The 12,724-nt window shown below is 34.9% G+C and overlaps 1 protein-coding gene across 2 annotated transcripts in view; it reads right to left on the bottom strand.

The window, feature by feature from the left end:
- DIAPH3 (diaphanous related formin 3) overlaps positions 1–12,724 on the bottom strand; it is a 256,877-nt gene that overhangs the window by 52,214 nt on the left and 191,939 nt on the right. The gene's annotated exons all lie outside the window — the stretch shown is intronic.

The following is a 12,724-nucleotide window of genomic DNA, read 5'->3' as shown; positions in this document are numbered from 1 at the left end:
CCCGGATCTTTAACAGGATGTAAACTGTATGGCTACTTAATTTAAAAATATTTTACAAAGTCTGGATAGTACATTAAATTATTGCAGAGCTGTCTCTCATTTAGCTTTCTCTTAAGCAAGCTAAACCATAATTTTTTAATGCATCCCTTTGTACTTTCAGTTATTGGAAAAACAACAATCAAAAGTATACTATATTTTGTGTTACTATAGCTTTCCCAGAAAAGATTAGCTGGAGATACCTTTGCAGGCTTTCTGGTTGCTTAGTTCCTTCAACATGCACAATTTCACCAAAGCTTTATGACTAATGTCAGTGTAGAAGATTTCTATAATAAGTAATATTCTCATTTAGGCCACAGCGCATTTTATAGTTTATTGGTACAGGTCAAAAATGCCCTTTTTATTAGACTAAATCTGCAGTTACAGACTGAAGTAGGAGTAAAATGTTTTATATACTGCAGTTAAGTGGTACTGTTGAATGTTCCAATGTACTACAGCACTGATAGATGAGTAAGAAAGATGGGCTTAGAATAAGGAAGTGACAAGATGTAGTTGGGAACAAGAAAAAACTATCATTAGGTATCACTCATACAGCTTCACAAATAACTAAAAAGGAAGAAAAAAGATCCATGAAGGAAGATCAGACCCCAAACTAAGAAATGAGGATATAGGTAGTAGTATCCTCAAACAAAGACACAGTCATTAACAGTTTATTTTTTAACTTTTAAAAAAAATGTTTGTCTTCATTATTAATTGACTATCATTGAAATGTGGAAAAAGAAGAAAATAATTCCATTTCAGCATGCTTTGTTCTCAATCCCACAGAAAGCAACTATTCCAAATAATATAATATTTGATCTTAGACCATAAGATTCATATACTTTTGACCCCACTGAAACAAACCCGACAGGTTATAATAGGAGATCTCACTACATCACAAGTTTTCAATAAAATGATCTCAGAGCAACTGCTGTTAGGTGGATAAACAGAGGCTGGGTAAACTCAGCGGAGAGTAATTGGCTGTGTCCTGTTTTCAGTCAGCGGCTGGCAACAGAGAAAGAGCAGACGTAAAGCGCTGGGGTAAGCCTGGAGACTGATTAGTCAGGAAGCTATTGCTAAAGGCAGCAAGAGTAGGAGCTATCCCAAGAGCTCTCTCACAGCAGTTTTCTCTGCCCTGCGAGACACAACTGGAAATCCCTTAATGCACTCTGCCCTTCATTTATTTTTGCTACTGGACATTTGAGAGCATTTAAGAACGTTACTTTTTTGAGTAGTTGCCTGATGATGGATCACACAGAATTAAAAGGATTTTATATTTCTTAGGGAAAGGGGAAGACTACCATCTACAGTACAATTATAAAACTAGGGATTACCTGATAGCAAAGTACTTTTTATGCCATGCTGAATAGCCAGAATGGAGTTTGCAACTACTCGCGCATCAATCCTGATTCATTTTTATGCTGAAGTTATGAACTTGCATACCAGGAAGGCTACATAACTTAAAGCCACGGTACTGATTCATTTACTTTTAATCCAGCTAGTCTAATGAAACATTGGTACACTTAAAAATATTATCATTGCAGCTAGCAGTATAATATAAATTACACAAACACACTCTAGAGTAAAAGGAAAGAGCTGAATATCAAAGTACTAGAATTTGGAAGCACAAGAAAGTTAGCTGGCAAAATGTAATGCAAATGGTTATATATATGCACTGCAAGAGAATTAGGTTCCGCCCCCCCCCAAGAACTTGTACCATTAATTGCCTAGGACAGAATATACTAACTTAAAGAGCAGCTATTCAAGCTATTGTTTTATCTTCAGTATTGACTGTGCTGTGCCATATTTTATTAACTTTATTATAGATAGAGAATTAAAACATGGAGAAACCTCTTCATGTCTCTCGGCTTCAAGCACTTTAAATTAGAGGCCTGAACTCATTGACTATTAACAATTTATATAAGCTATTTCCTGTGCAGGACGGGTATTGTCCCTCTCTCTAGCTAGTACAAGGAGCCTAAACTCCCTAAATTGTGTATCTGTATTTATGAGGTATTTTATCTCTTCAAGAGATTAAAGACATACATTAATTTTGGGAGATTAGTTAAAAATGCTTAATACCTGATATCTCAGAGTAATTAACATTATAAAACACTTCACGTGTATAGTGCTTTGATCCTACTGTTTTCATTGCACTTGTAGATGTTTGGTACATCTGTAAAGCAGACCCGGTGGATCTCGGCTTAAGAATCAAACAATGTGAACTGGGAAAAAAACCAAACCACCCCCCGCTCCTCCCAGAATGGTTTAGGACCAGTGGAAAGGATAGGGTACTCTACCAGCTTCTAGCATTTCTTTTGATGTAGTTCTCATTTAATCTCATTTCATTTTTTAAACACTGACCAAAATTTAACAGAGTTCTCCCCAAGCTCCTCCATCGGCTTAATTTGGCATCGTGTTCATATGGGTTATCAGCAGGTTTGGAATCATTAGATCGACTCACCCAGTACTTGAGCTAATGATGGTGGAGCGGAAGATTAGACATAATAAAGTTTACTTTCTCATGGAAAAGATGGATCAAAGAAAATATTTATATTTTAGAACGTAGGAAGAAAAAGTATATTAAGTCTCCCTTCTCTGGTAATGACAGCAAAAAAATGGACCCATTGAAATAAGAATAGGTCCTCAGATAAATTTCTCAAGAGACAGAGAAAGCAATTTTGGCGAGGAACTAAAGTATTCAGGGAGGAATCTCTATATTTGAAACTAAGGAAACATAAAAAAAATAAATCACCAAATGTAATTATGACTACAGTAAAAACCAAACAAAACTCCAACCTTATACAAAGCTATAAAAACAATAGAAGCCTTTATGTAGGAGACCATTTTTGTAAGATGTTTCATTCTATTACACAGAAGTTTGGATACTATCTCTATTAATAGAGTATATTCTGATCCCTTCTCCAGAGGCTAGAGAAAACAAATGGAAGATCAATGTAGCCCATCACTCTGCACCTTGAAGACTTACTTCTCTGGCAAACACATCTGTAGTACCTCAAACTGCTGCCTCTCAGTTAAGGTACACAATTCTGATCCTCATTTCTGCTGCTGTTAATAAATTCAGTTACCAAACTGAAACAGCAGTAAAATTTAGGTGCCAAATTCAACCTGGGTAACGAAAACCCTCACTCAGCTGTGTTTAACCCTGGTTCACCCAGATTCCATTGTTCCATCAGGGAGAGGATTTAAACCATGTTTTCCACATCCCTGGAAAGTGCCCTTCTGTTCATTAGCCCCTCTGCTCACAGACTTCCACTATAAATAACAAACATTACCGAGCCTAGTGATTCAAATATTCATATTGAATGGGGAAGGCTGATTAAGATTCCTGCCACAAAAATCCAGTGACTGAAGTAAAATGCATACCATGACCTGGAGGCTCTAACCATGAAAATACCAGCCTATCAACTTGTGTTGCATTAGCCAGGCATTTGCCAACAAATAGTTTACCTGTGGTTCGATTAAGCTCTTTTATCCAAGATGTTTATACCGAAGCAGTGGTGATTTCATTCCATTCCATGCGATAAATATCTGTAATATTAATACAATCTTCTCCATTTCCCACTATTACAACTTTTTGATGAAGTAGAAATTCATCTCATATTTTAAATAAAATAAACTGTCACTAAATCGAGCAAAATGGGGGGCATATCTTGTTTTCAGATTATTTAAAATGTTTTTCTTCTTTCTGTTTATGAAGAAATTATTAAAAAAAATTATAAAAATTATAAGCTACTACCAGAAAAAGCTATGTTTCTTGCCTGGTATAGGTTCCCAAATGGCAAGGAAGAACCCAAGTGACAAATTTATTCTGGATATAAAAATATATACCCTATTAAATTAGCAATTCAGATTTTAGAAGAGAAACCTATGAAAGATTGTTCATTATGGCAGTGCATTCTACTTTCCTGCAGTTTAAGGCTTTCAAATTTTTTGGACAGAGCTCCTGACACTGCCTCTGCACAGCTCGATTAGGTGCTGTACAGAGATACCCAAATTTGTTTTGAAACCCCAAAACTGGATTGTGATACTTAAATTTGTTCCTGGCCTAAAAGCTGTCCTGCTTCAAGTAGACAAAGTAGTCTGTCCAGAGCTAATTCAATTATCTGTGTGTGCACTGTACTGTAACCTACCATACACACTCATCTCTTTTCAAATACAAAGAAACAGACTTAAAGCCTAAGAAAACAGATAAAAAGGAAAAACTCTGGAATAATTATTTGACATGCTGAAAATCTGCTGCGATTTCATTCCATTTCCCTGTTTATGACACCAAGTATTCTTGATGTTATCTTTCCAATTTCTTATTTTATCATTTTGCTATGCCAGAAGGAAAGAGAAAATCAAGGACTGCAAGTTTAAATACAATGTACAATAAATTCACTTTGAGTTTTCTAAACCTCAGTTTTTAGATTTTTTGAAAATCAAAGGCAAATACAGTCAAACTTGAAGGGTCAGATGACAGTTTTTCTTTGATTCAGTTATATGGAACTAGATAAATATCATGAGACAATAAAGCATGAGAAAAACTCTTCCCCCAATAGAATAAAAAACTTCACCATTACAAAAAAGTCTTCTTTTTAAGATATCAAGACAAAATATTGTAACAGAAAGAGCATGCCTACTAACAAGGCATTGCTTTAGTCTTTCAAAGAAAAAAAGAGTATATATGAGCAATCCTGGTTTTTGCAAATCTTGAGGAAGTAAAATCTGCTAGGAAATTGCATGGACTTCAAATAATTTTTCTGTTTGGTTAAAATGATCTTGCTTTAAAAAGTTTGGAGTTTTTTTTAGAAAAACTTTATTATGCCAAGAACAAGACTGAAACTATTTTACAGTGTATGCTGAAAGTGAATGGATTCTTTATTAGCCCGATATCCTCCAGAAGCCAAATATACTTTCCTGAAATTACTTAAAACTGTAGCTTCTCGTCTTGGATTTGTAAGCTACATCAACACAGGAAGAGAGGAATTACAGTCCAACGACCTCACACTACGCCAGATCATTCAGTGTAAGTCGGGCTATCGTCTTTCCTTCTGCCATTCATGCGAAAGCTGTATTTGCCCCCTTTATTTCCTTCCTCTACCACTCATGATCTCTAAGTCTGAGCCACCAAGAAAAAGTCTCTTGAGGCTTCTGATTATTTTGCTGCATGATTGATGTAGATTTTGCCTTAGGCACGTATGATGGAAATACACAAGACTCATCTATTTTTGAAATGAAACAAAGATGATACTGCATTTATCAAGCAACTTGCAGACACAGCCACCAGTTCTGGTTCAACTTAAATGCCAGTTTCCCTTTAGAGTGTTCCAAAACTTGAAAGTGAAGCTTCCAAGTGTTCTTACCCCAACAAAGGGAAGAAGCTGAAGGATACCCTTGCTTTCCCTGCATCTATTTAATGTCCTTTATTTGTACCTTTGCAGAGCAGTAGCTTATAATGAAAAAAAATCAGGCAGAAACATAACTCCAGTATTTCCTTTACAACGTACATTTTTGCTCTGTTGCAACAACCACTTAAGAAAAAAATGAAACTAACTTCTCCAAAGGAGGAAAAAAACCCCACAACAGTAAAGGAATGCATTCACTTACATGGCAAAGAAAGATGAATTAAGAACTGTATTTAAATAATTTCATGAGTAATGTTTTGTGCTTTCTCCACATCTTTTGAATTACTGACTAAACATTGTTGCATTAACCAGACATTGCTTGAGTCACAAAACAGACTCAGGTCAAGGCTGACACACTGTTTGCTTCCATCTCAGATTTTTGTCCCCAGTGGAGTCTTTTAACCAGAGAAAACTAATTTCTAATGTCCAGCTGATGAAATTTCCCTACCCAATATTTCATCTTTTTAAAAAAAAAAAAAAAAAAAAGAAAGATAACCCCTCTAACAATATAAAGAGCATTATGGCTGTTGTTTCGTTGACAGATACATCATTTATTCTATTTGGATCAGAGTTCTTAAAGCCTTTGAAGAAAGAGGCAGGATTTTAGATACTACTTGTTCTTAACATTCAGAAAACAGAAGTGAAAGAGTCTGGTAAATTTATACCCAAACTCTTGTTTAACAAATATGGAAGAAACTTAAAAAGTACTCTGGGAAGTGACAGAACCTCTTTGCTATACAGATCAACTCAGTAATTGTCTTCAAATCGGAAGTTCTGCGTGACTAAACAATGGAAAGACAAATGTGGGTAAATTGTTGGTAATTTACAGCTCCCTTTGCAGATTTGAGATTGTCCACTGATGCATATTCAGAAGACTGCTTTGAATATATAACTTGCCTGCCGTAGCTTTTGGAAATCTGGTTACCTAGCTAGACGATTATGAAGCTGACATTTACTGTATGTGCAATTACGGAGTATACAGTGTCACTGCTTTCAAATGTCACCTCTTTGCCACAGTTCTTATCTTGCAGAAAATGTCCTTGCCTCCCTTGAGAGAAGCGGTCTTATTCAACTAGTACCAATGAACACTGGCAAGGTATTTACAAAAGCAATCAGCTCTTCTGAGTGCCTAATTTGACATCTTCAAAGGGTCTCACTTTAGGAATGAAGTCATGAATCCTCTGGAGAATAAGCTCCATTATAAGGTCCACCTTGTCTCAAGGTGGCACCTAAAATTTTTACTCTTAAAAAGCTTTGGTTCTTTTTCTTGTCTATATTATGTTCATATATAATTCCTTATCATAAGACACGGAATGGTAGGATATGTGTGTCACCTTAGTCATAAGAGTTGATAAAGGAAATCTCACAAGACTTTAAAGAGGAATAATAAAACAGACACAGATTTTTTTTGTACGATTAAAAATCCTCATCGCCTTTTCTAAATACAGGTAGTGCTTAAGTTGGCAGTGTGTGTTTGTCTTATACTAAGGGCAAGTTAACAAGATTTTTTTTTCTTTCTATACCAGTATTTTCACAGTACTAATATGTATTTACTACAAATTTGAAGCACCTTTTTCCATTCCTAACAGAGCTTTTTGCAGCATTTGGTGTTTAAAAATAAATAAACAAATAAGCAAGTGTTTTATACCTCTCTATGTCAGTCTTTATTATAAAGGTTGATTTTATTAACTTTGCTGGAAAGGCTCTGAAAACAAGAAATAAATCAAACTTTGTCATTTTTCATCCAAAACTCTTCTTGCTGGCTGTCATCCCTTCTGACCTGAATACTTTCTCCACTCCAACTTTAAATTACAAGAGAGGAAGATCACTAGAAAAAGATCCTAAAAACTCAAAATTAACCTTATTCTTAGGTATTTCGGAATGTAAATTCTTCAGAGCCATCTCAGTGAGAGCCTCTATGTGCAGGCAACCATGGCAATGCAGAAATAGTTCTAAACAAACAAATAAAAATGAGTAAATTCACTTTCCTTGTCTGGATATTTTTTTCCCCACACATGCAAAATTGAGTCTTATGGTCACAGTTACTTTGAACTCTGCTGTCTGCTCTAGGAAAAAAAAATCTTTATTATAAACAGTGCAGATGGTTTCAGGGGAATTATTTCTGTTAGAATAAGCAGCAATTTTACTTGACCTATGAAGTCAATATCGAAGTCAAGCTTTGGTCTTAAAATGGGAACAACTGAGAACTACGTTTTGGTTTTTTTAATAGAAATCCTATTAAATTATTTCATTTCATAACAGTGCCTACAGATACTCCAAGTCTTCTGCTGAGGAAATCTGTCTATTGAGTAAAACTTCACAAAGCCTTAGAAAAATTTTCTCCGTCGGAGGTACAAACACTGATGGTTTTATATCACATACAGAAAGAAGAATAGGCTGACATGCACAGTGCCTTCAAAACAGTATCTACCATGAAGAACTGGGAGTGCTCAAGAATGCATCTTTACTACTAACATGTGCTGGGTAAAAATTTATCTTCACAGGTTTCATTGTTTCTCCAATGTTAGGTACTTTCTAATGTTCACTACATACAGTTGTGGAAAAGACAGCAACATATCCAGACTTAAGAAAAAAATAAGGAAAAATTAGGCTGACCTGTCAATCATAGTTTGCTGTCATATACAGCAATGATGAAATAAAATAGTGACCTCTAAGTGGTTGCACTGTCAGTTTCAAGAATTAAGATGAGCCTGAGCTCATTGTCAGCTATGATTGTCAAAAATAAGGTAGCAGAGACACTAATATGAACCTCAGATGACAGTTCTATTACAAATAAGAGATGAAAAAACCCAGCGAACGTGAAAAAAGGGGTTTCTTCTGCTTAATTGGGACCAGAATGATGTTGCTTGACAAGGATTGTATTTAACAGAGGTGTTCAAAATGCTTCTGACTAAATGTGGCATGAAAATTATTCTATTGTTTATAGATTTACTGAACAAACAGCCATAGTAATTACGATTATCTCTTACCATGGAAGTTTGATTTGAATACAGAAACAAGACCTCATCGTTACCTTTGGAAGTATAGTCCACAACCCAATTACTAATTGCAACAGAAAGATTTCTTTCAACCTTTGCAGTCACAGAACGCAATCTGTATTTTTTTGCTTCCATTTTATTACAGCTTTTCTTTACTCAGCATTTTGAATCCCATCTACTTGTAAAGAAAAACACTTTCTGCTGCATTTGAGGTATATATGCATGCAATCAAAGCTGCATCTCAAATTCATATTCATGCATTTCAGATAACATTACCTTGTCTAATGTTACTGTAAATCAATGCATAGCCATAGCAGCAGAGAACTTGATGCAGGCTGCAAAGCCTGACGAAAACTTAGTGAATAATGCAGCTTTCTGTGCTGCTGTGGGCTCTGTGCTGCCTTGGATATGCTGCCATGTGTATTTGAACTTAACTAGCTTGAAATAAATGTGCAAGCTGCACATATGCCTTGACTGTTGTTGTAAATAACTGATAAATTCAGATCAGCCATAGCTATTAGCTGCTTGAAATGATCTTCTAATGTGCAAAATCCTGATCATTGAAAATTAAGTGCTTTCTTCTGCTCCCTAAATAAAATAAAAAAGCTCCCCTGCCAGATGCTACTGAATCAAAACCTTACCGAAGTACATCACTAAAACTATACTAATACTCTACTTGTGTCATACAGTGCTCTGAATGGGAATTACAGCAAAACCATATACCACAATATTTACTGCGGTTTATGGCTCTTTGCAGTTAAAGCAAACTGTAACATCAACAGGTAGTTTTGAACATACATGTAATTCAGTTGTTTAATTTAAAAATACAAACCACCATGAATGAAAGCGAAGGAAACAAATATACCAATCATATCTACGTCAACAAAAATCTAGTGAAAATGATTTGTATTCTTAAGGTGTTAGAACACTTCCAAGATCTAGCAATTCCAAATGTATATTATTTCTATTACTTATGCAGCAGGGCTTTTCCTCAGCAAGAAATTATCTGACTTGATGGGCCTTGTCACAAGCAGAAAAAATACGATTGATAATTCTGTTCACAGAAACAGAGTAGATTTAAACTTGACAAAACCCACATACCATGTTAGAAAGAGGCAATCTGTTCAATAAAAGAGTGCAGTAGGACTGAAAATAAAATAACACACCCAAGAGGCTACGCTGAGATCTAGCATGAGAACCAGTACTCCTTTTTTATCAGAAATACCAGCCGAACACTACCAGAGCTTTCTGGGAAGCTCAACAGATCATGAAGGGAAAAATGGCCAACTAATGGTTAGGATTCCACTAAATTTACTATTTCTTCATTGTTTTCTTAAGCAGTCCATTTAGTTAAAAGGAAACAATATCAGTTCTCAGTTCTGGAGCTAAGTAGCGTTGGCATGCTCCTCTGTATTACTTTGTTTTATAAGGCTTGGCTCAGCCTCACAAGCAAGTGATAGGTGAGTACCTTGAGCAGTATCATACTGAAGATGACACTGGCAATGTTTAGAGAGATTTCCTTCCTGCTTCCATTTATACCATGGCTATGGAGGAAGTGTGCATTCTGGCTGTATTTCTCTCCCTGGCGATCCCCTGTGAGACACGGAACCACTCTCTAGTTCCCATCTATGCTTGGGTCTGATTTGTATTCCAATTTTTTAGAGAAATATCTTTAATCATAAAGACTAAACCAGTTTTTATTCATTTTCTTGGTTTTGTTTTGTTTTGAAGCAGAAGAGACTAGCTAGAACTTGATGGCATCTGCCCAACAGAGATTGCTACACTCTGAGTGATTCAGAGGGCAGACATTTCATGTCATGGCTTGTAATTCTTTTTGACTGCATGGTGAGTCAAGGAAGTTCATCCTAGGTATGAATCTGCAGCACGTATTAATCAAGTATATCTACTATAAGTGAATCTGTTAGTCTCAGCAGAATAAGCAGTTACCAGTTAACCCATACAGCCAAAACCAGGACAGAAGCAAACAAGGAAAGTGCTTGAATTGCTGCTTGATGACTTTTATGAATCTCCGCATATTTTAAGCTTAGAGTAAGCCAGTGGCTTTTTTGCCATGATACAAAATTTAGCATCCATTTGAAATTTTAGGTTGGGAAAAACAGCAAATCAAAGACCAAGCCAATACTTTTGTCTAATGACATATCCTAATCTTTCTGAAGTGGGCTGAAATCACAGACTTCTTGTTTATACAGTGTATATGTAATAAACCATTATATACAGTATTCATCACTTAATATACACATATACATCGAAAGAATAGGTTATTGCATATGTATCTATATTAGATATAAAGTGCAAGAAAAAAATGATACAGAGGATAATACTGAAAAACCCTGACATCATACATTGTTGATCTTAGAAACAGAAAATTAAGGAAACTTTATAATTCTTGCTTTGACTGGCCACATTGTTAACTTCAGTGAGGTTATTATTATTTAAAAATAAACTTTGATATTCAGTGTCTAGCATTAATTTTAGACAGAATGGAACCTAAGTAATTTCTGATTTCCCAATAACAAAATAAATTATTAAAAGCAAATTCTCAACTTACCTACACAGACTTTGAATAGCAAAAAAACCAAACCCAAAACCCAAAAGCAATTTTCCACAAAGCTGAACTTGGAGCAATCAATGACCATATATTTCTATCAAAAAGCCAAAAGGCTTTGATAAGTGAACTCACCATAATCTACACCAAGTTTAGTGCTCTGTTGGGTCAAGATAGGAAGATGTAACATGTAGATATAGTGACAAGTGTCAACAAATGAAAAACATACTAATAAATTCCTTAAAAGAAAGCTCAGAGATGTATTATCCTGTTCCTGAGCTAACAAGACAGGTGAAAGAAAAGCTGAATTAATTTTAAAATGTCTTAGAGTCAGATTGTCTCAAAATGCTCTACGGAAAAACTGACTTTGATAAAAATAACAAAAAATCCAAGAGTTTATTTTTACTCTTCTCTCCAAATCAAATGTCTGAACTTCAAACGTCAGTACCAAATTATATCCATCTGATGTACAAATCTGTCCCCGGGTTAGACTAAGATTTTGCAGAATTAAAATCTTGGGTTGGTTTTTTTTTTATTGGTATTGGTGTTTTGTTTTTAACCTGAAATACAAAACATGGCCCTAATGTTTGTCCAAATGCAGTTAGTTTGAAAACTGGAAACTCAACTGTCTGTCCACAGACAACTAGCTAGCTAGACAGAATGGGTTGAAAAGAAGCAACATTCAACATAATTGTTCTTACAAGCAGAAACACATAGGATAAATTCAGATGTGCTCTGTAGCCATTATTCAAATATCAGTATGTTTTGTGCTAGACAAGCATCTGTCAAATATACTTGAGTCTTCTTTGAGTCAATTCCTATAAGTGAATTAATTATCTTTAAACTGTCCTTCCAGATCTATTTTCTTTAATTTTGTGTTTAATAATGCCGAATTCTATATACTTTTTTTTGCTGTAGACACTTCAGAAATAAACATGAGCTATAATTAATATCATCAATTTGACGGCATCTGCTTTATAAACTCCGCAGTTCATTTAAATATCAAAGGATAATGCATTCTGCTTAAAAACCTAAGAAAGGAGATTTTTTTTTTCTTCTTTAAGTTTCAATAAAAATATTTCTTTCACGGGGGTATTACATATATAAACTTTTACCTGAGACGACTAGTTATGAGCCACTGAAACCAGTAACTCTGAACTTCTCAAGCTTAATTAAAATACAGCTAATATAATAATATTCTGTGGATTGTCTAACACAAACAGAGCAATTAAGCACCCACGCCCTCACTGTAACTTTTCACATATGAGCAAGTCCTACCGATTACAGTGAGATAGTTCAGGATAGTTCATGTTAATGAACAAACATAAGACTCATACTCAAAATTTGGAGAACTATTTTGCCATGAACTAACTGATTAACTTACTATTACTTTGCTGATACATCACTGCTTTTGAATTATACTGGTAAGTGATAGCTTAAACCTTTCCAGCTATAGTATCAAAAAAAAACAAGACAAAGAAAAACAGAATGAGCACAAAATGTTCTCTGATTTGGTATCATAAACACTTAGGAACATTTAAAATGTTCTGCAATCTCTGCTTTCTATTATAGTTCCAGAATCCACTAAAAATCCTTGCATAATTGTTCTTAAGGATTATAAAAGGACTACTTTTAAAAACATAACCAAACTTTAAATAAATAGAAAAACCACACAAGAAAGAAAAGCTTTGCAAAGTAATCAATAAGTAGTT

Source organism: Grus americana, chromosome 1 (genome assembly GCF_028858705.1).
Source record: "Grus americana isolate bGruAme1 chromosome 1, bGruAme1.mat, whole genome shotgun sequence".
Lineage (NCBI taxonomy): Eukaryota > Metazoa > Chordata > Aves > Gruiformes > Gruidae > Grus > Grus americana.
This window is presented reverse-complemented; position numbering and strand designations above follow the sequence as displayed.